Source organism: Phalacrocorax aristotelis, chromosome 3, assembly GCF_949628215.1.
Source record: "Phalacrocorax aristotelis chromosome 3, bGulAri2.1, whole genome shotgun sequence".
Taxonomy (NCBI): domain Eukaryota; kingdom Metazoa; phylum Chordata; class Aves; order Suliformes; family Phalacrocoracidae; genus Phalacrocorax; species Phalacrocorax aristotelis.
The window spans coordinates 88,843,791-88,869,715 of NC_134278.1; the positions used below are offsets into that span (position 1 = coordinate 88,843,791).

Consider the following 25,925-nt stretch of genomic DNA (forward strand, 5'->3'; position numbering starts at 1 on the left):
TATTCTACCCAAAACATGATATCTTCCACCTGTAATGCTGCTCACTGTATCTTTTTCCACAGTAGATCATCACTGCTCTGAACCTGTGGTCTCATTTATTTACAAAGCCTCTTCCCCTGTTTCCTGAAGATGCAAGGGAAATGAAAACCAACTTTTCAGAGCTGTCTTCCATCCCAAAGGTCTGACTGAATTCCCAACAGCAGGAAATTGGGAGTGTGTCCTACAGTCTGCTTTGGTGATCCTTGGTGAGCAGGGCTCTTGAACATCCCATGATGGGCATCTCGTCTATGGTGGGACATGCTGGTAGGTGTAATGGTGTAACTTAGCTCCAAAAGGCTGGAAATTGTGACTGTGGCATTATGTTCAGAATTACATCCCCATGGCTTTTAGGAACCTGTTGGGTCCCATAAGCTCAAGATGGGGCAACAGCAAACAGGGTTACAGTTTCCAGTGTCGTTGCAGGAATTTGTTGGCATTGAGCAAAGGGATAGGACAGAAGATTAGTAGAAAGCAAAAGGTGGGGAGAGTTCAAATTCTTACTTCTCCCTCCTCTGTTGGTGTGTCCATTTAAAATAGGAATGTGAGGGGGTTTTGCTTTGATGGGAAAAGTCTTCCTCTCTGTTACCTTTTGGTGTCAGTAATGGCTCTGAGAAATCTGACCACGTATGGTTAGTATTTGTTTGCATTTGTTATGTACTACAGAATTAGATTTTTTAAAGTATTATTTTCCCCATGCTCTTATATTCAGTTGCGGGGAGTACACTAGGCGGATTTATATACCAAGCTATAAGAGTGTGGTTTAAGATGCCTACGAAAGCCTTTGCTGGATGAACGGCTCTCAACCAGCCCGTTCAATTTGTTTGTGAAGCCATTGAAAGCAAAAGAGGCTGACGACAGGGGAAGCCCCAACTTTGACAATAAAAATATGTCAGCATGAAAATGGTTAATGGTGAGTATTATAGCTTCAAAAGAGCCCATTGGCTACCCCTAAAGGATGCCCTGCAATTGTTAAACTCATCAGATGCAACTACCCCTCCTCAGCTAGCCCTTACATTTGTCTGGCTAACAGTAAAAAACCACTATAATAAATCGGTAACATATGTTCCTAGACAAGAATAAGTGATATAAATAAAGAGTCAAGAGACATAACCCCTCAAGAACAATGTGTAAAGATTTAAACTTTCAATGTATTAGTTAAGCTAGGAACATTTTAGGAGTAACCTGAAGCAGTGTACTGTTTGTTTATATCATTCCTCCTTTTTTTTTTTTTTTCTCTCTTCAGATTGCATTTTAAATCAAAATGTTCTCCATGACTGACTGCTTTGCAGCACTAGGGTAAGTCCCATTTTTCCACAGCTTAAACAGAAATATGCCTAAGAAATCTACGCCAGAAAGGCATTTTACTGGGGTTTGGTTTAAGAAATAAACACAATGTCGTTGGGAAGACAGCCTTTTCTTTTCCCCCCCTTCTTTTTTTTTTAAATCCAAATATATGAAATTGTGCATTTGAAAACAGAGCTCCTATCAAGAAAGCCAGTTCTTCGTGAAGGTGACAAGTCTCCAGACATGTAATAAATTAGCAGCAGCACCATTAAAAAAGAAAGTGTAAACCAAAATATGCTTTGAGACTTGGCCGGGTATTTTATTTACCTTGTTCTTTTATTGAGACATCCTTTGAAAAAATGGCATAAAATAAATAGTTTTACAAAGCAACAATATAATCAATCTCAAAACGAGAAGATAAATCAAGGATTTCATTAACTGCTGGTAGCCAGTTTAAATTGTAGTCTTGTCCATAATATCTATCTATCTATGTATGTCCAAGTTATATTAAAAACCTTTAAATGGCTTTGTAATATCAGCTACATCTAGCTATTATAATAATTAATGATACTGTTTTATAAATCAATATATGTATTCTTGATAAATTCATATCCAGTTAATGGTGTAATTTAAATAAAAAATTAATGTAATAAAGGACATACTGGAATAGGCAGGAAATCTTTAAAGGTTAAGAGGCAAATTTGTCTAAATTCTTTTCTTTGTACCTATTTTTGAGAAAGCCTCCATTGAAATTCAGCTGATAGCAGGCTGGATCTTCAGATCACACTCTCACCATTAGTTTTGTATTAACAGTGCTCGGTGAGTTTTTGCAGCCAGAGGAAAGGGGAAAGCTTCTTCAGTGAAATGAAGATTTCCTTCCCTAGTTTCTCATCCTGCTGCAAACAAAAAAAAAAATCACCCCAGCATTTGGCCAGAAACAGAAATGGTAAAAATGCCCTTTTTTTACCATTCCCTACTGATTCTGTATTTGGATTATAACAAAGACATTTTGCTTATTCTATACAGTGTCATTAAAAAAGGTAAAATATTAATTTTTTTTTCCAGGCATGAAGTGCATTCAGAGGAGCATGGAAACCATGCAGACTGTTCAGTGTAATAAAGAGCTGCTCTTTATCTCTTGTTTTAAATACAGTTAATCCCGTTTATTCAGCAAACACATCTAAGAGCAACTTGGAGGGGGGAAAAAAAAGGAGAAGCTGGAAACTGCCTTTTTATATTTGCAGTGGTGAGAAATCGCGGCTCTGTTCCTTTGCTTTTATTTATAGTTAGTAACCACAAAATGTAGCTCTAACAATAACAGGGGATTTTAATAGGCAATATTAATTGTTCTTCTCCTAACTTTTGATCTTAAATGTTTCAAACAAAAGCCCGCTGCCTGTTTAGACACCAAATTTCTTTGAAGAATATCTTTTCAAAATGACACAAAACATGACGCTTTATCATCCATACTGACACGGTACAGAAACGTCATTTTGATCCATTGGAGATTTTTTTTTTTGGGGGGGGAGGCTTTTTTCTGAATGTTGCTCTGCCTTATTTAGAGCAGCAGCGATCTGCGCAGTTTCTTTTGACACTGATGGGTATTTCAAACCCCTTACGCCGAGGGGAGGGAGGGAGAAAAAGGAATTTGCTGCCAGTCACTGCAGCGATCCAGCTCCCTAAGCCATCGCTTACTTGCTAAAAGTTTACATTTCAAATGAGCTTGAAATTTAAAGGTGGGTTGTCTGGGCGCTGGGGCTGCATTTAGGAACGGAGGGAGAAAATAGAGGGAGGACTATTACGCTCGTGTGTTAAAGTCTACCAGAGTATTGGTAATATAGCCATTTAAAATGTATTTTGTTTTTCGATGCAGCTAGGAGCAGGAGATACACAGCCGTTCCTAGGAAGTTTAATTTAGCCTTTATAGGAAAAATATCAAATGGCAGCTTACAGTAGCACGCTGGAATACATTACACATTTTAAATATCTTCATTTGGAAACGTGCGTTATTTTCCCCCACCCCCGGGATTACTAACGTGCCTCTCCCCAGACAAAGCAAGGACAAGCCCCATCCTTAAAAATTATCTGCCTTACAGATCACATTTCCAGGCATGTTCCCCACTTTTTATTACCGCGGATAACCTCTTAATGCTATCACAATTTTATACTTGTTAAGTGGACATCTTCCGTACATTTAACTGCAAACAAAGTGACTTCATTTCGGGGGGTGGGAGGAAGGAGAAATGCTTTGGGATGATTAGAAACATAAGTTTCTATCTTCTGTCACTCCAGCCTATCAATTATTCAAAACCCTACTAAATTTAGATGTCTGTTCCTAAAACGTTGTTTGCACTCGTTTCCTGGGAAGATGGAGGCGGCTGATAATTTGGCTAAATTATGCGTTTGAGCAGAATGGTTACAAATGAAAGGCTTGAATTCGGCAGATTTATTCGCCGCTGATGAAATTTCTCAGCGGCAATGATTCGGACTGACTCCTTGAAGTAGCAAATCAAGGGGCGAGGCAGCGCCCGCAGGTATTTACGTGGACCAAACCACATTGTTACAACTAATAAAATGATGCATCGGTGACACGGTGGGAGGTTTTGCTGATCAGACGGGGTCTGGCTGGGGGGGGGCGAAGAGCCTAAAGCAGCCCCCCAGGTGCTTCGTGCCCCAGGTAGTTATTACCTGAGTCTAAAGACCAATAAAGGGGAAATTATTGCTGTTAAGATGAGATGTGAAGGCTGTGGGGTGGATGCCTCCCTGTCAGTCAGGGTGTAACGTGCTCACCCCAAACCTGTGCTTTGAGCATCCCTGAAATGCCGCGGTGAGCAAAGCCTTTCTCAGTGGCATCAGGGTGTGATTGGCAGCAAGTCTCCACTGAGAGTGGGTGTCTTCCTGTGTACACCAGTCGCAGGAAAACAAAGGGGGAGTTTTGGAATTATTTTTTTTGAATAGATAGGCTCTGACAAATAACGCCACCTTTTTGCAAAGTCTCGTTACCGGTCCTTCACAGCAGCAAAGAAACCTCCGCTTGGTTTATCAGTGGCAGAAACTCCTTTCCTAGAGGAAATAATATTTTTGGTGAAGATAATTCAGCTGATATTGCAGTAGCTCAAGGGGGCAAAAAGCTGCAGACCCTCTAGCAGCCCTGTGCATGGGGACATCACTGACTGCTGCACCAGGAGGGTTTCACAGTGCTGGGTACAAGAGCAAGAGAAGAAGAGTTGAGAGAAATGCTGCTGACTATGAAACAGAAAACGATTGAAAAATAAAATAAAATACACCCAGCAGAAACACCACCCTTTCTCTTGCAATAACAGTCAGTAATTGCCAAAAAACAGACTGGGGTGGGGAGGGATATGGGATAAAATTAGTTTATATTTAGAAACCAAAACATTTCAGGCGACCAGAAAGCAAATTGCACAAGCCCTTGTGTCATCATCCCTTCCCTGTGCTTCCTCTGAACTCACACCGCTAAGAAATGTATTCCCATTTTTCCCATTTTTACAACTCTGGCATAAAGGCAGGCAAGTGGGGATGGGGAGGAAAAAAAAAAAACCACAACAAAACAAAACCCAAAAAACCCGAAACAAAGGACGCGTGAGCGCTTTCATTTATTTTGATAATCCTCCTCCTGCTCCAGAGCGTTTTGCTGTCTTTGTCAAAGTGAATGACAACAATTTGGCCAACTCTCTCTGAGCTGCACTCAACAGTGACAGGCAAATTATCAGAGGCCCTGCACTCCTTATTATCAGAGGAGAAGTCATCAGGAGGACGTGCGGAGGATCCCTCTCCCCTGTCACTATTTGTCAGTGGGACAAGGGCCACTGCTATGGGTAGCTGACAGGTAATTTCAACAATAACAATTACTCCTATTACTGGTGTCATAAACAATTCGCCCAAGGCATGACAATAGCAAAGCTTTATAATTCAATGCCATATAAATAAATGCCAGCAGGTAACAAGTAATTTAGCTCCAATCAGGCCTTGGCCCTGGCGTTAATATTGTTATTGCAAGAAAATGGAAAATTGAAAAAATTCAATATGTTAATGAATTAAGAGGAGTTCAAAGGCTAAGGGAGGGGAGGAGTGATCGGGGCGGGGGGGAGAGGACACAAAAGCAAAAGAGACAAAATTATGCTTTCAGAACCAGGACAATACCTGTGTTCGTACAAGCTTACAACTAATTTTTGATATAAAACATGGTCTTGCTATGCTGCTTTTCAGGTCAGGGCAAAATGCATGCAGGAACCTGAATCCCACCCCTTGCCTCCACATACCACACTGCAAACAATGTGCATGGAAAAAAATAAACTGAATTTAATGGCTTTATTATAAACAGAATTATATTTGAAATGTTACGCAAGATATAGATTTAACAAAGGTTAAAGGTTTATTTGCAACTCGATTGTTTTATTGTCCACTTCTTGCATTCCTTTAATTTTTTTTAAACAAGCACTGTTAAATCATTGATTCTTATTTACCAAGAAGAAGGATTTTAATGTAGTTTTTCTCTCCCCAAATGCCCTTCATAGGCCACAACACCCCCAACCCTCCTATGAAAATGACAATCAGCAGCAAATGAGCCAGAGTCCAATATCTCAAAGTCCAACTTCTTGATCAACCCGATTTGCAATTTTACTATTTGTCCGGCAAGACAATGTGGCATCAGGCTGACAGCAGTAAAAGAATTCAAAAATCTCTAATTGGGAGAGCTGTGGAGCAATTAACGCATGTCAAATTTCACTTCATCAAGTGCCACTCTAATTTTCCCACTAAAAATTAATGGACTTTTTTTTTGTATGTGTGTTTGTGTGTGTCCCCTCAAGGCAATGTTGATTCAAATCTGCTCAAGATGCAGCGTTGCACAGCTAAGCATCTTCTTGATTACAACCCACCACACTTCTAACTGCTTTCATTCTCACTGCCACAGATACTTTGTCAACAGTCAAATTACGCCATGCTGATAACAATGCATAATGGTCTTCCTCAAAGGAGGCTCCTGTCATGGAGCAGCCCTTCATAAAAACCGACCGGTTTCTTCTCTGGGAAATAGATCTGGCTGAAAAAAAAATGAAGTTTTTGTTGTTTCAGCATCGGTTGCAATGTAATTTTTTTGTTGCCGTTGTTATTTTTTTCTTCCCCCCCCCCCCCCCCCCCTTGTGCTATAATTTATTTATTTTTGAGCTCATCTGAAATTACAGCAGGGAACTGTTTGAAGAGCTATACAGAATGGAAAATATTTATAGTCACTGTTTGTACAGGCTTTGCTTAACCACTTTGCTCCAAGACATTTTCAAGAGCAACATCCTCCTTCCAGTACTACTCATTTCTTTTTTTCTTTCTCTCTCTCTATTTTTTTTTCTCTTTTAAGAAGGTGCAGGGCAGCATCCCGCACTCTTTGCATAAGCACAAGCCCCACTGACGTCAATGGGAGTTTTGCCGGAGCGAGGGCCGCGTGCCTTGGCCCACTGCTATAAACACATTGGGACTTTCTCTTTTAATGGATGGTATTTAGATTCTGTGCGGAGCTTGTTTAACATGCACGTTTGCCAGAGTCCTCAAACATCACGGGGCACGCAAGACAAATTGCCTTTTTGTCAGAGCAGTGTGGAGGGCAGGAGAAAATCACTGAGCTATCCCAGCTAGTTTTTACCTTCCGGTCTCTGCTCCCCACTTTTTCTGGGGGATCAATAACAGTAAAAGCCAGAGGGTGGCATGGGGCAGGATTTCCAACAAGTAGAAGTGGAATTAATAAGAACAACATACGTCAAAGATACCTTTTGCCTTTAAGTTTCAGAGTTTAAATATGCTTCTCTGCTCACAAATTTGGGGAGAAGGGGAGTTAGCACACACAGCCCTTTCTATTGCTGGTCTTATTGCTACTAACAGAGAAAAAACACCCCCGTAGTACAGGTAGGGCACATATACCTTAGTGTGCGTGCATGTGTGTATGCTATAAAAAAAAGCCCAAAACACACGTTGCCTTTTATCTGAGCTCTGTTTCCATCAATAACATCTTTCTTGCCACCGATAAACGACGGACGCTGCAGCATCAGGTAACACAGGCCCTGCTCCACCCGCTACTTTCCTATATCCTTCTGGTTTATAGCCACCCCCTCCCCTCCAGGCATTAACATTTTGCAATTAACTCTCTCCAGCGTATTTAGAAATGTGAGGTTTGGGGTGTTTGGTTACTGAAGTCTGGATGTTCCCCTCTTTGTGTCCTCCAGCTAGGACAGAGGAACAAGTCTTTCCCTAGCGACGCAGCCCAGTGCACACACGGTCCTCGAGCATCCCCAGACCGACGGCACAGCAGTCATGGGCCTGCAGGTGAATGAATACATGTGTAAGTGCACTTTTTTCTTTCGTGTCTTTCCTTAAGCTTTAAAAATTATTGTGCTGCTTTTAAACAAAGCAGAGATTATATACTTTGCCTCAACATCCCCACCCTGGGTTTTTTGGGGGTGGGGGGAGACACCAGAAAAATGCTGTCATAAAAATAATAGACAGGGCCATAAATTAAAGAAAGAATGAAAGAAAGAAAAATGTGATTATATAACGCATCCTGCAGTAATCAATTTTACCTCCAATATCTGCTTTTGTTTTCAAAATGCTAAATAAACAATACATAATGCATCCCTCATCAGCCAAAACCATGAGGGCTCTGCGCTCAAATAACAGGAAACATATTCAATTTTCCTAACAGAAGACAGTTCATTAAGCTGTGCCACATCAAATAAAACTTTAATTTCTCCAGCATCAGAGTCGCAATGAAAGCAATTGAGGAAGATGAGCCATATGGTACTTCTATCAGCAAACACATATTGCTCATTCCCCCAAAGTTTTCTAATTCTGCTCCCCAGACCTGTGTAATATAGATAATGTGCTCTGAGCGCAGCAACCATGAGCTATCTGGTGTACACTTCTAATACTGTATTTAATGGGAAATAATGAATCATAAAAGCCTGCAGAAGACGGCTTTTGCTAACCTAAATCTCAGCTGTAATTTCATTGTTCTGTGCCTAAGATGCTGTTTGCCCTTTTCAAACAACAGCAGTTGAACATAATTATGCTGCTACAAACCTGGGCTGCAAAAAGCAAGCCTTCCTAGTATAACCAAGTTTTTATTAACTCTTGAAATCCTGAGCTTGGGGCAACTGCAAGCTGCCAGAGAGCTGCCTGTCAGGCTTTAGGGTTCATAAAAGCACACGTATATCCCGGTTTCTAGCACGTAGCCCCACAAATTAAATTGATGACTCTCACATCAGGCCAAAAATGCAACAGGAGAAGTCTATGAAAAATTAGGAAATCTGCTTGACATCGGGAAATCCGACACTTGTCTGCTCTAACATCTGTAAGTGCCAAAGCCGTATAACCTGGTAAGAGGGGGATTTTTTTTTTTAAAGGTAAGTCTATTTTTCTTCTTCTTGCCAGATATAAAAATTGCGGTTAGTGCCTTGAGTAAAGGGCCCTCTAAACTTTATAGTGTTTATCCTCCGTTTATAAATCTGTAATGATCTATTTAATGATGTCATAAGGTTAAAAGTTAAACAGAACTGTATTTTCTCTGCCTTTTTCTCCTCTGCCTCTTAGAAAGTAACCTGGGTATCTCTCAGAGTGGATCTGGTTTGTTTTCTGAAGCTGCCTATAGGTAAAGAGACATCCATACATTCACACAGGGACGAGGATATAAAGGTATTATTCTGACGTGACGAGCCCTGCTTGGAAAATGTCTTCAACTCATCCAAAGTAAGCGTCTTTCTTCTCCCCCCCAGATATGTGGCTAATTTAAAACATTGTCTAGATATGCTACTTGTACATACTGAAAATATATTTTAGTGGCTGTGTTTGTTTTGGCAATATATGAACCAAAAGACCCAATTAAATTAAAAAGAGCGACTTTTAAAAGTTAGAGATTGCCTTTTAAAAGCTTATTAAAATCAGCATGTTAGATGCCTGTCTTTGAATTAGCTCAGAGTCTTGATTGCTTTCATTAAAGCTGCCTGTTTGGGTGCTGCTTGGTGAACGTTCAAGTCTGGGTTTTTTCCCCGCTTCTCCTCCCTGCCCAGAGCTGCTTCTCACTACTTGTCAACTTGTATTTTCCCTCCAAATTTTGAAAGCAAAACTTGGATTTTTGTTAGCAAAGAGACAGCCACCCCCCCCCACCCCCCCCCCCCCGTAAAACATCACAACAAAAAAAAAATCACCAGCAAACCGAGCCGGAGAGAGACCAACAGGTAAAATAAAAAACAAACCAAAAAATACCCCCCAAAAAAGACACCCCCAAAATAGCCACCCTGACCAAATCAACCCCCACCAAAACCCCACCCCAAGCCACCAAAAAAACCAAGCCATCACATTGCTTATAGCCCATGAATGCCTTAAAAACAAATGTTTAAACAGTTTTTTTTTTTTTTTTTGAAGCTGCGGCAGAAAACCTCTGCATGCTCCGATGGGTTACAATAACAATGCTCTATTGCAATGTAAAACAAGCTGGAGGAGAAAAAGGTGCTTTTTGTTACCATTTTATCAAAGCTGTTCATCTTCTAGCTGCAGGCAGCATTTTGCTGGAATTGCAGATATTTCTCTGTCCGGGCTCCTTTGTTTGTGCATCTCATTTGCATATATTTATCTCCAGCTGAGGGTGCTTTCAGCTCATTAAGGCCTCCCCTCGCATTATTTCATAAGCCAGCTGCTAGGAGGGATTTCACCTGTGGTGACTGAGAAAAGAGGGGTGAAAAAATCAAATTCTTCATTAAAAAAAAAAAACCCAAAACACAAAACAACAAAAAACCGAACAACCAAGGAAATCTTCTGACTCTCTTCCCCTATAAATGGGCACCATTTGTGTTAAACAGCCTCTTGTCATGATAGATGCCTCCTGGGGTCAGGGGGGAAAGTTGATTTGAAGGTCAGCAGTAAAACAACAGACAAACCAGACGCCAAACTGGTTCCTTAGCTGTCGGTGGGAGCAGCGGTACAACCAGGTCTTGAACCTTTTTCAACCTCTAATAAAACAGGGGAAGAATCTGAAGTGGAGCAACCAGGCCCCGGAGGAAAAAAAAAAACCACAAATAATATCAATATCGAGCAGCAATGGGTAACAACGGGGCAGCTCTTGGCGTTACGGGCACGCCGCTATTGTTTCAAGAACCGGGGAATTAATTCCACTTATTTATTTAAGGCGTGTCAACTCGCTGCCTAAACCTGTTTCGGTGTCAAGATGAATAAAACTTTTATGGCTCATAAAATAGAGTCATTCATCTCAATGGTCTTTGTGGTGCCTGGGCTGGTTTTTTTTTCCCCTCTCCTCCTGGCAGGCTGAGCTGGGCCAAAATCTCGACATCCCGGAGCTACTAGCTTGCTCGTAGGAGCAAAGAAAATTTGGACAGGGCATTGCAAGCTAAACTTCTGGGTTTGATTACAGATGGTAAATGTTAATTCATCATAATCATGTGCAAAACCCCCCTCCTTTTTATCCCCATCCTAAAACCTACAATGTATTTACGTCATCTATATGGAGCTTTGGACCAACAGGTAATAAAATACAATAAAGCACGCTTTTTATCAGGAAAAAAAAAATCCCATTAATTATAGTTCATGACTACTCTAAACCAAATGTTCAAATAGTAGTTGGAAATGATGCATAAAATCTCAGCATGTTCTGATAGGTTATAGAGTCAGTGGTTTATTGCAATGTAAAACAAGCCACAGGAAGAGAGGGTGGTTTTGTTTACCATTTTCATCAAAGCTGTTCATCATGTTGATATACTTATGCTATACCGTGACCCCTACATACATTGCATTTCATTTATTTATTTTCCAGGTTGTTGCCACTTTTGCTGCCTTTGCCTTGGAGAAGTCGGGTAATTCTCCGGCCCCTTTGAAATATGTCTTGTCTGCACGGAATTTCTGCCAACAAACCAACCGATAGATATGGACGTAAGAAATATTTATTATCATTGAGTAAGGTTTTCTTTTTACTTAATCTGAGGCAATTAGTACCCGAATAAACACAGACTAAGTAATCTACCTCCTCAAAAGGTAATTAGACTTGAAAAGAGCTGTTTGGCTCTACCCAAGGAAAGCACAGCTCTGATTAAAACGCTTTGGAGATTTGCTTTCATCCCTATTCCCTTTCGCCCCAGAAAACCTTTTATAACTTTTAATTTCTCCCCATACCAAACTGGGGGGCTGCTCTCTGCCATTGCCGCCCTCTTCCTGCCCTCCCCCCCGCCCTTCGTCTTTAACTCCGCTTCTCATTTTTCTTTGCCTCTAATCTAATCACTAATTCCTTGGCTTGGCCAAAGAGTTAAAAATGTTAAGTGCTGCTCGCAATTCCTGCTGCCTCCCCCTCGTATCTGTCTCTGTTTATGGAATGGGCCCTGGTTTCCTCCTGCTCTTGTTCAGCTGTAGGTCTGCAGGTCAGGAGACTGTAAATACACACAGCGTTGCCCCAACCCATAAATCTGAGCAAAGGGCAGCCTTATATATTCAGATAAGGGATGTAAAGGGGGGGGGGGGAAGAAAGAAAAAAAATAAAAGAAGGGAACAGGCAGACTCTGCGGCAAAGAAGGCATTTTGCTAGAGACAAAACCCGAGATGCCAGCAGGCGCTGGGGGTAAGCCCTGAGGGGCAGAGGGACGGAAGCTCCTGCTACCTTGCAGGGTGTGCCAGCTAGAGACGAATCTGAAATGTTCACCCTTCTCCCACTCCTCCTTGTTTATATATAAATCATTACAAAATGCGTTTTATTACCTTTGGGGCAATGAAATTAAACAAGAGATTTCGATGGCTTTCTCTCTTCCAGACCTTTGTTGGTCTATTTTCTCTTCCTCCCATTTTGTTTCCAGCACCTCCAAAGCTTTCAAGGGAACAGTCCCCCTGTTATTGCTTCTCAGTTCCAAGGTCTTAGAATAAATAACATCGTTATTACTCACTTCACCAATTTCTAAGAAGAAATATTGCTGCAGCAAATGCGAGCAGCACTAATATTTGCAAAGTGATAAATGGATTGTTACATACCTTCCCGTCTGTGTGGCCTCCAGCCATCCTCCGGCCAGCTTCATCCCTCCTCGGGGCGGGAGGGAGGGTGCCTTTGAACTTAGCAGGGTCCAGACACTGAGTGCCTTGCACAAGAGACTGCCCCCAGCCCCCTCCTTCGCCCTCAGATGGAGAGATAATTTTTAATGGCAAAACTACAATGGAGATTGTACCGGGACTGAGGAGAGCAGGAGCCATGTGCCAGTACCAAGCAGCCAAGTGTAGATGCTTTTGGCCATCCTGTCCCTGTGGGCACAATAATTTGGTGGGTTTTGTTTGTGTTGGGTGCTGCAGAGAGAGGGGCGAGAGGCTTGGGATGTCCCCATGGCATCGCAGCTGCCCTGCTGCCCTCACTGGTCCCTGCCAGTGCTGGCGCAGCCAATCCGCTGTGGGGTACCACGTCCCCGGTGTAAAAGCAAGAGCCACCTGCCCTTCTCTGTCTGCCAGTGTTGTGGAAAGTGGACAGAAAAAGGCTTGAGGAGAAAAATTATTTTTCAAATTCCCCCACTTTCCCCCCAAAATATCCCCAGTGCCTGAATGGGAACCACAGTGAATACCTGAGGTACCAGGGTACAGATGCTCAGTGGGTAAAAAACTGGAAAGACATATTCCCAACCACCACCTTCCTTGCTGTTCATTAAATCTCATTAATTTGCATTAAATTCTTGGCAAACTTTTTTAACCAAATCTGAGGTTAGGGATATGCCAAGGCAGGAGCACCCCATTGGCCTCTTCATCCCAAACCTAGTGGCTCACCGCATAATTTCTGAGCATAAAAAGAGGTGGCAGTCAGGAAATTCACACTGAATAATTAAAAAATAATAAAATTGTGGATTTCTTTCTTTTAAGCAGCAATTTTATCTAGCTCTAAGATAAGGTTTGGGCTTGTCAATTTCATTTTAAAAAAAATCTCAAAATCAAATTATTTCTGGGACATGAGTCATGCTGAAAAACACTCTGAATGTGTGGTAATTTAAACCAAAGCAAACTATGTTGCTTCAGACCCACAAAGAGTAACCTGCTGACATTTCTTTGGCCAAGCCTGTTGCATTTTCAGGCTGTGGTCCACAGGCTAGGGGCTGGGAGGGTTTGGTTGGCTGGTTTGAACTCCTCATCCAGGGCGAGCAGCTCCACCTGAGGTTATCCAGGCACAGAGGTGATGTAAAAGCTTGTTCTTCCTGCACAGAGCAAAAATCAGTAACTCCAGGAGCATCATTCCCCCCTCCCCTAAGTGCTGGCACAGCATTGTCTGTGTGGCTGTGGTACCACCAGGAGAAGGGGCTAAAGCACCCTCCATCACACTGCCCTCACTGTCTTTTTCTCCTCATACAGCCCTGGGAATTAGCTGATCCTGCACTTAACTTCTTAAAAGGCTGGCTGAAGCCCTAGGAGATACTCACTGACATGTGCAGGTCTCACATGGAGGTTAAACAGGGTGTTGTCAACATCTACGTAGTGCTAGCTCGAGTTGGAAGGAGATGAAGGATGTGTGCAAAGGTTTCAGCAACCCACGGTGAAGGTGTTGGCAGAGTCTGGCAGTGCTGGTACCAGGACAACTTTGTGCCCAAGGGGATGGAGAATGTGGTAGGCTGAAAGGCTGGGGCTATATATTTAGCTGTTTTTTTTTCCTAAGGGGTACCTCGATCCATAAAAAAACCCGAGCAAAGCACTAACTCAAGGACTGCAGAAAGAAAATCACCCAGAAGCTGTGGCCAGAAGGTACTAAAGGGTCAATCAGAAGAGGTGGCAAAAATATATCTAGCAGTTTCTCCTGCTGATCAAGTTAAATACCGTCTTTTTTTTTTTTTAATAAGATGAAAAAAATTGGAAGGAAGACCATAAATTACATCTAAGGACAGAAAGTCCTTTGGGATGGGCTTTCATGCAAAATATATACAGTTCAAAATAAAAAGTGATAGTCTGTACTGTTTTCTAATCAAAGAATTAATGTACAAACTATCCATAATGCTCTCTAATAAATGTGTATGTTTGTGTGTATGTTTATACATCTGTAAATAGGCATGTAGTTATATGTACATGTATACATACAGCCATGTACTTGTACATATGTACATATGAACACGTGTTCATATACACATGTGTATGCATGTGTACATGTATACACATGTATATATATTTGATGCCTATTTAGAGCTGTACAAATGTACACACATTAATATGTGCACATACACACATACATACACAAATGTATACGCACACATTATATACACACACCCCCCTAAAACCCCAGCTTGCCATAAGAGAAAAATAATAAAAAGCTGCAAAATTATTTAAATAATAAAAGTTATGAAAGCATGTGAGGGCTGGGGCAGTGGTGTTGTGGGGAGCTACCTACTGTTTGGAAACATGCAGCCATCTCTCTAAAAGTTTACCAGCACCTTTCCTAACTCCAGGATCAGGGCCAGGAATGCAAGGAAAACCTGTAAGAGTAGCATTTCTTGTGCTGCTCTGCTTCCAGCCCCAGGAAGCACACAGGTAAGAAGAAAAAATCAAAATAATTGAATATATATATAACAGCTACCTTTTTATAAACAGCAAGCTTTGAAAGAGAAAAAAAAAATCAGGTCTTAATTTTTATTATTTCTTTTCCTCAAACCTCAAAAAAAACTAATGTCAAGGCAGTTCTTATTTTATCCAGACCAGTTCATAAATCCCAAGTCATAAATCCACATAATATCCTGGGCCGCTGGATTTTGCATTTGGAGCTCTGAAAGACTGATAGCTGCAAGATTTATAAAATCCCAGGTAGCCAGAGTGCTGCCTATTGGCTCCACATCTGAGGGGTCCCTGTGTCCTGCTTAGTCCAGTGAGCTGGATGTATGGGATATATTGTACTCAGGCAACAGGGCGCGCCTCACTCCCACCCCCCATCCCCCCACCCCCCATTTTCAGCTGTGGTAAGGGCTCAAATTTGGTCATTTGGGGTGGCCGGGCCCTGTTTAGGGATTTTTCTGCGCAGGCATGGGGACAGCCACAAGCTGGGGATGCTAGAAGCCTGCTGCCTCCTGCTGCAAAATTATACCATGGGCTGTGGCCTAGATGTACCATTTAGCTTGTGTGGGAGACCTGACCATAAACAGTAGAATTCTTTCAGCTATATTGAATATACATTTAATTTTGTTCCTTGCAACATCATTTAATAGGAGTGACTGTTCAGTAAGAATGGTGTATCACTGTTGGGGTCAGAAGATGATGATACTTAGAGGGGAACAGGCCCAGCCTCTCAGTAGGAAAATGGAAGCTGAGTTTCCCTTGGTTGAAGCACATGCTGCAAACAATTTAGCCAGCAAAGCAGCACATTCACATTTCCTGAAGAGTGCTGAAGTGTTTTTTTTACTTTTTCCTCTTTTCAGTGGATGTTGCATGTGAGACCATGGGACAAAAGTCCTCCAAAACAGACCCTCTGAAGAGTGGTGTTTATTATTTGCCTTAATCCATAGGATACTGAAAACACCCTTAAAGCCTTCCCTTCATTACTTTCCGCTATCCTTCCTCAATGACCTTATTTGAGCCTAATATTTTTCTCCAGATTTGCAATGACAGATATTTTTAATATGCTTCTGTTGCATTTATACATACATATATATATAAAGCCCTCTTCTGTAGTTACAATAGTTCCTTTATAGCTGTAAGGATAGTAACTAACAACTTTGTTACCAAGAAATTAAATGAATTGCTTTATAGTTCATATATTTATATTCATGGGTCTGAATCCATTGAAGGCCATGTCGAAGATCCTCCTTCACCCTCCTGGGGAAGGATGGTGGAATCAACCTGAGGTCAGCTCTGCCTGTTTGGTATTTTATTACAAGTAGATGGTCCAGCTAAATCTAGATTTTTGTTGTTGTTTGTCTGCTTGTATTAGTGGAAAGTAAAGCATTGCAAGGGTTTACGCTTCCTGCGTGTTACATCACTGCCTTTGACCAGCCACCTTAAGGAAGCATTGCAAACAGCTTGGCTTTCATGCCACAGATAGCCGCCTGCCTCCAGCATGCCTTCTCCCCATCAAAATCCTCAGGTTCATTAGAAACAATTACTCGTTTAAGAGGTCAAACTAAGCCAGACACAAACAGAATGAAGCATTCACATGAGGACTGTGTCAGACTCATGGCCGGAACAGTTTTTCCTGGTTATTCTTGAAATCCAAAGCTTTCCAAAGTTTGTTTGTGGCTTTCACAAGGTATCCTTCCCCTTCCCAAGCAGAAAATATTTCTTTTTAAACCTCAAACTCCTGTGGACTATGTTTATGCTGTATTTCATCTTTTCTTCCTGCTTCCTTACTCTTTATCCCTCTTTCGGCTGGGTTTGAGCTATCGTGAGCTCACAGCTGTTGAGTGCAAGGCAGCGCAGCTGGGAATGTGGTTCAGAAGGGCTGCCCGGACCACTCACTGCCCAAGCCACCCAGGATCTGGGCTGCACTGTTAGTCAAACCAGCCTGGCTCTGCAGGCGGGTTTGGACAGGCCAGGTAGCCCTGTTCTGCTGCAGGAGAATGAACTTCCTACACTTCACCTCTGGCATCTTCAGCATTTCTAGCATCATAGTTTTGGGAGCTTTGCTTTTCTGTACACACCCAAGTCCCCTTCAGTGCCATTCTTCTTGAAAGGCTAAGGTGGGCTTTGCTGATTGGTCAAGGAGATTGGGCTGAAATTAATCCACCAGTACAGAGAGCTACCGGACCAGGGTGAAAGGCAAACACTCACTCATGCCTATTGATCAGGCCCTTCACCCTGCGTTTCCACTTGCGATGTGTTTGGAAGCAGGAGATTTCTTTCTTTCCAAACTGAGACTTGGTATGCAGAATCTGACCAAACCTTAAGTTTTACAGTTTTAAATATACAAGTCATCTTAAAGCTTCCTTTTATTAAAAGCATGCACAGAAGCCCTTTTCTTCCCCCTTTTCTTCTAATTCTGTTACCATTTCACTAATTAAAACTGCTGTACAAGGCCTAGTATCGAGCTATAGAAATGAAAGGTCAATACATGAACAACACTTCATTTGTAAATAATACGGCTCTGTAATCAATTATCTCATTTTCACAGAGACATATTAATCTAAAAGCAAAGGATGGAGACATTTAGAGGATGTACAGAGGGGATCTTTAAATGTTAAATGTTCCTTAGCATGTGCTAAACAAAGGGTTTGGCAGCATGAAAATGTAGTGCACACCACTGACACTCTTTGAGAATCTTTAGGTCAAGTGATTTGTACCATCAAAATAGTTCTCCATAGCACTGTAAAGCCTCTCCATTGGTAGCAGCAAGATGGGTTAGCGTTATTTTGGATGATAACTGTAGTAGGGAAATTACTGCAAAAAGAGAAAAAAAAAGGTCATCTGCCAAAAAACTGTGCATATTTTAATAGGTGAATCAGCCCTCTTTGGACTGATCTGCTTTCCATGAGCAATGGGAAGTGAGTTTTCCTACCCCTCCTTCTCCATAAAAACAGGTTTCTTCACCGCAGGCTGGAGCTGAGACACGCTCGTGTGAGCCGCTGTGTGGCCCAGTGCCCTCACTACCCTGGGCACAGGCAGGGCGATGCCACTCTGGGTAACACACCATCCCACCGCAGCCCACGCGGGAGTGTTTCCTCTTTCATGTGTCACAGTGGGAATCCACATATGGGTTTAAAAATACAATGCTTCCTGGGTGTTGTAGATCCTGTGCATGACATAAACACCATTAGAGGAAATTACAAGAAAATACATTCCCTGACCTTAGAACAGGTCAGGGTTTTATCACACTCCCATTAAACAGTAAGAAAAGGCTCTTGCCAGCTCTGCTGGGAGCTGGGTTACCTTGTATGCTTGGTTGCTAACTTTGACACCACAGAGATGGTAGGAAGAGGGGTGATGGATGTAATTTCATTTTTGCATGGTTGCATTGGATTTGCTGTGTGTCAGTCCCATGCTCGCCCAGATTTGCAACTTTAAAATATCTATCTAATATATGTTGGAGCTTAGGAGAAAAAACTCCGCCCCCTCAACTGTCCCCACCCCCAGTTCTCACCATTCAGTTGATCTCATCCCATCCCCTGCCTTGCGCTCCTCTGTCCATCGCTGGTTGGGAGGAACGAGGAGCTGGGCTGGTGGGGAGAGCCCCACCAATGCAAGCCCTTGTATGAGGGGAGGGTCTCCCTCCTGCTCCCCTCTGCCACAGTCCCCTCTCCCCTCCTACCACTGACCAAATCCATTGCCTAGGCCAGGAGAAAGCTAAAAAAGAAAAAAAAAAAACCACCAAAGGAAAAAAAGAAAAAAAAATGGAATTGTTTTCAGCAGGCTTCACAAGCCAAACCAGCTCCTGGGGGAGGTCTGGTGAGTGCCCTCCCACGGAGGGCTTGGTGAGGCTTCAGGCTGGCTCCATTGTTTGCCTCAGTTCCTTCTGTGGTCTTATTTTTTCACAAACAGAAATACACCCTTGGCACAGGATGAATGAGCAAAGTGGCATCCCAGCTCCCTCCCAGCCAGCCGGGGACATGGGAGCAAAGAGCCAAGACAGCCAACACCACACCGTGAAGGAGGAGAAGGCAAGCCAGGGTGCAGGGGGGCTGAGCAGCCTCTCTCTGCTGGCTGACACCATGCGTAAGTCATCCCCAAGGGTGAAATCCACACAAAACACTTTTTTTTGGCTCACGTGGCAGGAGAGCTGGTTATGGGATTGGCATTGCTGAAGGAATGGCGGGCCGGTGAGGCGTTGAGCCAGGAGTCCCGTCTGCATCACACAGTGGATATGGCAGTTAAGTGTGAAGGTATCCACTTCTTTAAAAACAAAAGTTGGGATGAAAAAAAAAGACCCTTGGAGTGATTCCCAAGGTAAACCTAAATATTTCCAGGTTTCCAACCCCCATGGGGTCAGTGTATGCTGTAGCTGCTCAGTCCAGAGAGCCTTTCACAGTGCACCACAAGCCTCCATGCCAAAATAAATGTTACTTTACCATCAAGTAGGCAGAAGAATGAAAGCTGTAAGATGTGTGAGTGAGAAAAAAAGAGCCCAAACAGGAAAATCCATTTCTTCTGATTTTAAAGTCTTGGATGATCAAGGCTGTTCTGCTCACTCTGATGTAATCAGTTTGCAGATACCCAAATACACATCTAGCCATGGAAAGTGCTCTCCCTTTGATTCCAGCGAAATCCTTTCTAATTCTTTTTAAACGTTCCAGGGCTTTTTGAAATGATTATTATCAATACCAACCAACTGCTTTAGATCTCTCTTATGCAGCCCAGTTACTGCTGTATGTGGAAAAAGTATCTAGAAAAGAGATCTGGTTTGCTTTAGCCTTTATAGCATATAGAGTTAGACACTTTAACCATCTTTGTATTTACTTAGTTGCTTTAATATGATTTCTGTAACCCCTATACTTTTTTTTCCCCATATAACTAACTATTTATAATACAGTAGCCCATACATATCACACAGGTCAGACTTTTATTACATTAGGCTTGCCACAGCTATCTAGTAAATCATAAGTTACGTTCCCCCTAAGAGTTAAAAACCAGGATTGTTCAGGTGACCTCTGCCCAAGTTTGCCAGGGACTTACTTAAAAAAAAAAAAGCTAAGCTGGTTAACACAATAGGTAGACTTGTCTAACCAGAAAATAATAGATCACTTAAGGCAATAGATCTGCAGCATTTGTCATGGGTAGAAACAGTGCTGGATGGTCTGCTATTCTCTCTGTGCCCTTCAGTTGCTCTGAGGTGGGTTACATGACTATCATTCAGAGCATTTTTCCATCTCTGTGATGCCTCTTCCAGCCCAGCTTTAAACAGGCCATGAGATCTTCAAGTCCTCTCCAAACCCATGAGATCAAAGAGTAAGATTTGGGGTAGCTTTCAGGCTTTAGTGCATGTTATTCCTCTTTATTTTTTCAATTTTGGGGATTTTTTTTTTCTGAAGCCAGTGGGGTCAGGCCTCTTCTACATTTTCCTGGAAACTGTTTTTCTCCCTTAATTTCAAGATGCCATGAGCAGACTCTAGATGAAAAAAACACCAACAGACACGTCACTGATAAGAAAGCCCTGATGCCTGCCATGTAGTTGAATGGTTCACCTTGCAGTTAGCCATAAAATTTTAGAGGTAAGTAAAACACTGAGGGAGCAGGGTTTGTTTGTTTTTTTTTTTTCCCCTGTGCCTTTTGGATCTCACCAGCTTTTGTTGCAAGCCAATGCTGTTTCTTCTTGCTGCACGCAGTTCAAATGAATGGTATCTCAAACAGGACCAAGAGGATGAAGACTCCTTCAAACCATGCCCCACCACCGCACCTGTGTCTGATACAGCAATATAGCCCAGTGCAGCAGCCAAGGGCTGTGGGTGCTGGTGACCCTGCTCATGCCAAGGCATTGCCAACAGCTCCTACAGCAGTGAGGATGGTGCCACTGTTTCTTCCATGGTCATGTCGCCATTCAGTCCATCCCCTTGGAGGATGCATGTGGCCACCCCATGCCCATGCACCATTTCTCCCCACCATGAACCCCCAGCTCTTGCTGCGGCACTGGTGTCTCACGCACCCCATCCTGGCATGATGTGGGAAAAACTACCCACTTCCCCAACCAAGTCCACCCCACCTTGGCGGGACTGCCTTGAGCAAGGGGGAGATCTCCAGCGCCCGATGCCTTCCGTCCTTGGGCAGGTTTGCACAGATGTGTGCTGGGTTTCCAGCCTTGGTGTCACATTTAGAAACAAAAACCTCTTCCAAGCTTCCTTCCCAATGGGATAACTTTTGCAGCTAATGTTCCTTCATGCATTCTTTGTTATGCCCTTATTAAAGCACAGCTTGCTGACAACTGGGGAAGAAATATGCTCCCCACACTGTGACGCTTCCTCCACCCACTCGGGAGCAGGAACCAGGCGGCTGGGGCTGAGGGTGGCTGCCTCTCGCCTGCCTTCCTCCAGATAAACTTTCCCTGTAGAATGAAAAATGGTCATTTGTTTCAGCAGATAATAAAAACCCCATTTGAAAACTTTTCAAGCCTTTTCCAAGTTGGAAATGCCTTGAAAGACTTCAGACCACATTGCCATATGGTTTGGTGGCATATGGTTTAATGCACGCTATGCTGCTATTCCTGCGCCACCGCCACCCTCCCCTTCCATGATGGGACCAGCAATACTGCAGGAATATAGTCACTACAGGATGCTCCTTAACATGTCCTTGCACTTTCTCCAGCTCAACACTGCAGCTTTTGCCAGTCGCTCATTTGCATTTCACCCATGGTTATGCTCCCAACAACCTGGTGGATGCTGTCTGAATCTGTAGGGTCAGGCAGGTGAATACACACAGAAACAAGTGATCTCTCCCTGACCCCAACACGCACAATCATTTTTAACTCCTTGTTCAAAAACTTCCACAGGAAGCATTTGGAAGCAAACAAAGTGCATACTCTGCTTCAGCTGGGAAGTTTTGCTTCATTTCTTTGTCATGAACCAAAACATTTTGGATATTTTAGTTTTTCCTCCTCTTTCTTCTCACTCTTGTCACCACTTGGAGTGCTAGAATGAGAGACATTCATGTTTTGTTTTGTTTTTTTTAAACTTCATCTTTTAAATTCCTGTTCCTCTCCTTCCCCACTCTCCTTCCTTTTCCTAGCTCCCTTAATTTTACCCTGCCTTTCCCACTCTGGAAAAAACATATATGAAATGCTATAATTGCCTCTCTGTGCGGTTTAAAAAATAAAACCAGGACTAATTGAAAAAGATGGTGAAAGACTTCATTTAGGAGGAAGGGGGGAAGAATTCTTCTTTTCCTCCTCTTTTTTTTTTTTTTTTTCTTTCCCAGTTAATTTGCAGAATTAATGCTGGTATTTAAACATGCTGAGTTGAATGTCCAAGGTATGCCTGCTTCAGTTTCATGATTTAGGCTGCAAAGCATCAGCGTGCCACAGCACTGAGGTCCTCCAGGACCACAGCTAGCACAAAAGCCCATGTCACAATCACACCTGTGTGGACCAGGCAACACAAAAGTGCCAGTATACATTATACAGTGCAGGTATAATACAGACAAACTGCATGTTAAGTATCTCCATCTGCCCTCAGTTTCTGCAGTTCATCTGCTACATGTGTCAAAGCAGGAGTGGGTTTTGAAGGGGGATTTAAAGCGGAGAAGTGTCATAGATCCAGCCGGCTTGTTTGCAAATGGCAGCGATGATGGCTTTTGCTTGGGGACTGCAGAAATGCTTGAAGATAGACCATCCAGCTGTGGGGTGCAGCCCAAGTGGTGCCTTCCCTGTGTGCTTCCTGTGGTGGTGATATGGCCAAGCGGGTGACACTGTTTCATGGTGCCCGCTGCAAGGTTTAGGCATGATTTAGGAGCCATGTCATGGTCCTGCAGCAGAGAGCATCCCTGCACATGGTGATACATCATCAGAGTGGTGACTCCTTCCACGTGGCCTGGAAACTGCAGGTGGCCACTTTTGTTTGTTTCTTTTAACCAGTCAGATGAAAACCAGCAAGAATATAACATTCATCCAAGCTGTCAGTGCAAATGTTTAGCTTTAAAAAAAAAAAAAAATTGGCCTGAAAAAAAGATGCTTTTTTTGGCTGTTCTCGGCTACCCTTATCTTTCAAAAATTTGTCTTCTCTGTGGTTTGCTTTTAATGAAGATTTTTGTTTAACCGGAATCCCAAGTCTCTGCTGAACAATGATACTGGTGGAAAATTTCTGGCCTGCACTTAGAAGCAGAGGTTAGCACTGCTTGAGCACCTGTGCAGTGCATCTTTGGACACCAGAAAGCCAAGAGGATGCTGAGGGCAGGACACAGTGCTGCCAGACTGTCACTGGTTCCATATCACACACCTTTCCCCAAACTGTGCCGCAATGTATATATGTTCAGTTAAGTAACCTATGCTATCTATGTAAAGAAGATGGGGCAGCCAGACTGAAAAAGAATAATTATGAGCTTTAATAATAATAACAACAACAACCACCACCACCACCACTAGGAATCTTCATCAACAGGACATCAAGGTGAAATGATGCCAGACAAGCCTAGTCTACAGGGAGATTGTTTTCAGGCAAGAGCTCTGTGGAAGTTAAGGTTGAAATCTGCCTGCCCTGTCCAAGCAATCTAACAGTTTTGTTTAGGAAGATGACTTTGACCATGTCTCAGGTGGCCCTGAGCACTGTGGGTGTCAGTGAGATGTCAGCAAGGTTCATGGGACAGGGCCTGAGGCCATGGGGGAGGTGGGTGGGCAGCAGCAAGGGCAGTCATGAAGCTCTTGGAGGAGTGAGAAAGACCCTCAGCTGGCTTCAGCGTGCTTGCTCCAGCCAAGGAGTGGAGGATGGCACTACTACAGGTAATGGCACTACTACAATGGCACTACTTCATGTAATCAGCAATGGGAAAACTCCAAAACCCAAAAATTCATGTTGAAAGGCAAGCAGGACATAGCAATTTCTGCTCCCTTCCCCTTACTGGGCATGGAAAGCTGCTAATGAGGCTCCCAGAGCTCTCCTTCTCCACTCATAATGAATACACTTTTTTTTTGCACTCATATAAAACCAGTACTTCAGCAGACAAACCACAAGCTGAAGATACAACTAATAAGAAGAAAGTAAAAAAAAAAAAAGTCCTTCCAAGGTTGTGTCTTACAGGTTAAGAAGGACTTGTTGATACACCCATGTCCCACACATGAACCTTGTTATGTTTTGCACTGACATCCAAATGCCACTTGTGAAGCCCTCCTGCCTCTTTTCCTTTTCCCCTTTTCTCCCCTCCACCCACTATATTTTTAAAATAATGTTGTATGGTTTAGGGAAGAGGGAAGATGGGTGATCTTCCACTGAAATCCCCATTGACCATCGTGATGGGTGGTTGTGACAGTATAGCTCCCTGCCGCAGGCTCATGGCCCCATCAGATGTCCCAGGATTGAGACCAAAAAGAACTTCTGGACCATATTTGCCTCCAGCTTTTTTGCTGCAACAGGTCACCAGTGTGTTACCCTGCTCATGGGTAATATATAGTGCTGTGCTTCCACCTGACTGGAGCACAGATTTCCATGGCATAACACACAAAGAATAAACAGACACTCTCTGTTTTCAAAACCTTCAGAAGAGGCAGCTCCTATGGTCTCTTTATTGTCCACATACCAATCTCCCCTTGTTTTCATGCTGCTAATGTACTTTTCTATCTTATGCACCCCCACTAAAAAAATTATGATGAGAGAGGGTCTATATGGGTAATGCATCACTCCTTTAATATTTATCAGATCTGAGGTTAAAAAAAGTGCCTTTTTTCCTTACTAAAAGGGGATTTTTATTTCCAAAGACACAAAGGTAACACTCACAGCATTTTAGCATCAATCTTTTTTTTTTTTTTACCCCAACAATGGTGAAAAGATGTGATTTTTACAAGCGAATAGGAAGAAAAAGCTTGAACACACCCTGGGAACATGTTTAAGAAGTTGATTTATGTTTCATGCTGAGCCTTACACCTGCAGTTCAAGCAAAACTCAACTTTGCCGCCCCACAGAGCCTAGTTTATTAGGTATCAAGGAGTCACAAGAAGCCATGTAATTAAAACTGTAATTAACTGGAAAAGAAAAGTGCCACCTGAGTTTTGAGAGGCTGTCAATTTTACTTCCATTGCAGCTCTCTTTCTGCTTCTTTTGTCTATAGGGTGTTTTTTCCCCTGTCTTGACGAGGAAAAACAAAGTTGTTTTTCTTTTCCTTTTTATTAACTAAAGAAGCCACCAAATTCTCATATGTCTTTACTCTTGGGAAAAAAAAAATCAACCCAGTTAGTTTTGAGCTCAGACATGGGTTTCTCTCAGTGGCATTTGCAGCCGCGTTTGCCAACAGGTGTCAAGTGTGGTCCAGGCAGAAAAAAACCCTGAAGTGTCCTACTGGCGAAGGGTCAGCTGAGTTCAAAGCCCATTTTAACAAAACATAATCAATGCCCTTTAAAAAGAGGATCGGCAGTGCCTTGTTGAAATGCATGACCTTGCTGCAGTGGGCGAGCCAAGTGCTGGGCGTCCCTGGATCTGGCACGTCCCTCCAAAGGCTGCCGGATCCTGCCGCAGACCACCATGGTATTTCTGCAGACAGGACAAGGCCACACACGGCAAGACAAAAACACGTCTGGGAGAAATATGAGGCGACGTGATGAACCTTGTTAACCAGAGAAATTAAAAGAGAAAATGGGCCCAATCCCCTGGCAAACAAAATAAATCTCCTGACAATTTTTGTGGGATGTGCTGCCAGCCCTATCCTCCCTCTGCCTGGTGCATCCACCAGAAGCAAACTCCCAGGGGATCAGAAAGAGGTGCCAGAATAAAGAGAAAATTGTTCAATAAGGTTTAAAGAAGCAAAGATTTAGGTAAACTTGACACAAGAAAGAAAGTCATAGTAAAATACAGTTAAAGAGTAATTACCTAGAAGGGTAAAATGACGAGAACAAAGACAGGATCTATCTTAGAGGTCGTTACAAGGGAGATTTATGAATATATATAAATTTTTGTAGAGGAGATGTTTATCTTAGATGTGTGTATGAAAGGGGGGGATAGACATTCTTCCTTCTCCATTTAACAGGTGACAAAAACCCA

At 42.7% G+C, this 25,925-nt stretch overlaps 2 long non-coding RNA genes across 7 annotated transcripts in view; one reads left to right on the forward strand and one right to left on the reverse strand.

Annotated features, from left to right (window-relative positions):
* The first annotated feature begins 23 nt into the window (after positions 1-23).
* On the forward strand, positions 24-22,031 carry LOC142055029 (uncharacterized). Of its 6 annotated transcripts, XR_012659773.1 has the most exons (9): positions 24-303; positions 1,283-1,335; positions 2,477-2,569; positions 7,560-7,675; positions 8,923-9,078; positions 11,156-11,271; positions 18,799-18,972; positions 20,347-20,465; positions 20,580-22,031. It is a non-coding gene; the product is annotated as an uncharacterized LOC142055029 (long non-coding RNA). The 6 variants fall into 6 exon arrangements; XR_012659774.1 differs by lacking the exon at positions 2,477-2,569 and having other exon boundaries at positions 26-303; XR_012659775.1 differs by lacking the exons at positions 24-303; positions 1,283-1,335; positions 2,477-2,569 and adding an exon at positions 7,310-7,385.
* Positions 5,625-25,925, reverse strand: part of LOC142055030 (uncharacterized) — a 275,522-nt gene continuing 255,221 nt past the window's right edge. Inside the window, exons 19-24 of the long non-coding RNA XR_012659779.1 lie at positions 12,355-21,292; positions 12,088-12,239; positions 11,067-11,241; positions 9,852-10,049; positions 7,313-7,653; positions 5,625-6,388 (exon numbers count right to left, since the gene is read on the reverse strand). This is a non-coding gene — a long non-coding RNA (uncharacterized LOC142055030). The remainder of the gene's footprint in view (positions 6,389-7,312; positions 7,654-9,851; positions 10,050-11,066; positions 11,242-12,087; positions 12,240-12,354; positions 21,293-25,925) is intronic.